Here is a 3,548-nt window from a genome sequence, read left to right as displayed (position 1 = left end):
AGAATGCAAAGCAGCTCAAGTCAAAGAGCACTTTGGGACTCTAAAGCCAAGGGAAGAACCCTGCGAAGGTGGCTTCCAGCAGCCCTTCCAGCAGGAAAGCCTCTGATTGGTCAGGAGAGGGTCACATGTCCATTTCTGAACCTATAAGAGCATTCAGATCAGCCCTCTGACTGGCAGGCCTGGGTCCCACCCCGTTTATAAACAACTCAGAGAGGGTGAGCCACCCTCCCAGATCACACAGCATGGCTGTCCCTTGCTCTGCTCGTGTGTGTGTGTGTGGAGTGTGGTGCGTGTATGTGGTGTGTGGCGTCTGTGTGTGGGTATGTGCGTGGTGTGTGTGTCGTGTATGGTGTGTGTGTGTGGTGTGTCTGTGTGGTATGTCTGTGTGTGTGTGGTGTGTGGTGTGTGTGTGGTGTGTGTATGGTGTATGTGTCTGTGGTGTGTGTGTGGTGTGTGTGTCTGGTATTTGTGTGTGTGGTGTGTGTGTGGTGCATGTGTGGTGTGTATGGTGTATGTGTCTGTGTGTGTGGTTGTGTGGTGTGTCTGTGTGTGGTGTGTGTATCTGTGTGTGTGTGGTGTGTCTGTGTGTGGTGTGTGTATGGTGTATGTGTCTGTGTGTGTGGTGTGTGTGTGTGGTGTGTGTGTGGTGTGTGAGTAATGTGTATTTGTGTGTGGTGTGTCTGTGTGTGGTGTGTATGTGTGGTGTGTGTGTGGTGTGTGGTATGTGTGTGTCTATATGTGGTGTCTGTATGTATGGTGTGTCTGTGAATGCATCTGTGAGTGTGTCTGTGTGGGTGGTGTGTGTGTGTTGTGTGTCTGTGTGTGGTGTGTGTGTCTGTGTGGTGTGTGTGTGGTGTGTGTCATGTGTCTATGTGTGTCTGTGTATGGTGTGTGTGTGTCTGTGTGCTGTGTGGTGTGTTGGAGTGTGTGTGTGTGTGTGTGTGTGTGTGTGTCTTGGGGGCAGGGGGCTGGGGGAGAACTGCCCCCTGTGGAAGAAAAGTCCAAATTTCTATTTTTCTGGCATTGAGGCCTGGGCCCCCAAGTTCTGGCTCCTGCAAGGCCACCATCCTGCCCCCTCCTTCTCTGATCACATCTCCGGGAATGAGCCACAAGTCCCACCTGCTCTGCTGGACGGGACTTCCCTGGCCGGGGTGGGGCCTCGCTCATCTCTGAACCTCCTCTCCCACCCCAACCTCCAGGGCGCCTCCCAGCCCTGGGCAGCGCTTACTGTGTGGACCTATGGTCCCCACCTCCAGGCACAGGCAGCTCGACCCCTCCAGGCGCTCCCTGGGGGTGGCTGGTTTGGGGGAAGTTGATCCAACCCTCCACCCGCTAAGTCGGCCCAGCCTGGAGTCAGGGACGCCCCCAGAGGCTCCGATGCCTCTTTCCAGCTGCACGACTTGGAGCAGGTTCCACATCCACGATAGCGAGGGGGGCCGGGCGCGGTGGCTCACACCTGTAATCCCAGCACCTTGGGAGGCCAAGGTGGGCGGATCATCTGAGGTCAGGAGTTCGAGACCAGCCTGGCCAACATGCTGAAACCCTTGTCTCTACTAAAAATACAAAATTAGTTGGGAGTGTTGGCGTGCGCCTGTAATCCCAGCTACTCGGGAGGCTGAGGCAGGAGAATCGCTTGAACCCGGGAGGCGGAGGTTGCAGTGAGCCGAGATCGCGCCACTGCACTCCAGCCTGGGCAACAGAGCGAGACTCCGTCTCGAAAAAAGGAAAAAAAAAAAAAAGAAAGAAAGAAAGAAAGAAAAAAAGAAAGGAAAGGAAAAGCTAGCTAGGGGATCAAAGGGCTTTCTCTAGGCGCGGCGTGTTCTCAGGAGGATGCATGACAGAGACGCGCACACGTCGCTCACCTTCCTTTCCCGGGGTAGGGTGACATTTCCCAGTCAAGGCTGCCCTCGGGGAAGCAGCCAGGGAGCCCGAAGGCGGGTTGCTGAGCGGGAGGAAGGGGCGCCTGCCTGTCCCTGCCCACCGTCGCTCTCGTCCTCACGCGCACAGCTCGGCCTGGGCCTCGCGTCCTCCCCGACCCGGGCCCGCAGAGGAGGGGGTGCGAGAACAAAGGAAGGGTCCCCTGCCCGCCGCGCCCACGGCCTCCCCGCACGCACACGCCCGGCGGACACAGCCCAGAGCGCCGCCCTTCCCCGCAGGGGCCCCTGCCCCAGCGGCCACCCGGACCTCGGCTCCCGCGCACGCCCGCGCGGCTGGGAAGGCCCGAGGGTACGGGGTCCCGTTTCTGGAGCCTTCGCAGCCGAGGCCCAGCGGTGGCAGCTGTGGGGATCGGGGGGAGGGGTTAGGGGAGGGGACCCGGCCGCCCCAGGTTCGCACCCCGTCCGGTGCCCGCGCGTCGCTCTGGGCCTTGGCCCATCGGGGTGTGAACCTGGGTGCCCTAAACACACACGGGATCTCCGCGGACCGACGGCGGTGGGGACTGTCACGCGGGACCCAGAAGCCCCGCGGGTCCCGGCTCCGCACCACTCTCGGCCTGGGCGACAGAGGCCCAACTGCAGCCTCGCGGCGCCACCTACGGACCGGATTCCGTAGCTGGATTCCTGGCCCCGGGACGCCCCGGGAGCCCCGCTGTGTACCCAGCTCCCTCTGGCTCCCGGTTCGTCTCTGCCTTCTCCTGGGGCTCGTACCCCAAGTCACCGCCCTGCAGCAGACAGCCCGGCCCGGCTCAGGTCTCGGACTCGGTCCTCGTGGAAGGGGATGGAGTGTTTAAGCTGCCCGGGTCCAGGCGGCATAGCCGGAGCCTGGGCAAACTGAGGCCGAGGACAGGGCGCTGACTGGTTTTATGTGGAATTGGGGCAGCTGAACCGGGCCTGCAACCTCTTTCCGCCCGTCTCCAGATCTCTGACCCTGCTCATCTCCCAGCACCACCCACTCATCCCGAGGGCTCTGCCCCTCTCCCTCCACCCAGCCCCCAGCTCTCCTCTGAGCCCCTCACCCACATTCTGCCCATCCGTCCTCAGGGACTGCACCTGCCTGTTTAACTCTGTCCTGGATTCTTTGAAAAATCACACCCGGGAAAAAGGCCCTTGGAGACCCAGCCTCTAACTCCACCCTAAACCCCAGAAACCAAGGCCCTCACCGCCCCACTGTCCTGGCCTGAGCTCTGCGAATTCACCTGGTTGTCCGTCTCGTCTCGACTGGATCCTTCAGTCACCGCCCACCACCACCTACCGGGCCGAGCCGGGACGTGGCACTTTACGCTTGTGCAGATGACAACAGTGAGGGCCCTGGAGCTCATGCTCTGTGCCAGCCGTGAGAGTCTCTCCTGTGACCCTCAGCAAATCAGCCTTGTTGGGGTGGCAGGACAGTCCTGTGTCCTTAACAACACGGATGCATTCTGACAAATGCATCGGTTGCGAACAGCATACAGTGGACTTACGCCAGCCGAGATGATGCAGCCCCTACACGCCCGGCTCTTGCCCCTGGGCTACACTCCGGTGCCGCCTATCATTGGACTGAATGCTGTAGGCAACTGTGGCATGGCGGGAAGTATTTGTGTATCTACTCATAGAACTGGTACGGGAGAAATA

This window comes from Macaca nemestrina, chromosome 14 (assembly GCF_043159975.1).
Source record: "Macaca nemestrina isolate mMacNem1 chromosome 14, mMacNem.hap1, whole genome shotgun sequence".
NCBI classification, from domain to species: domain Eukaryota; kingdom Metazoa; phylum Chordata; class Mammalia; order Primates; family Cercopithecidae; genus Macaca; species Macaca nemestrina.
The sequence above is the reverse complement of the archived record's forward strand: the minus strand, read 5'-3'. Positions refer to the sequence as shown.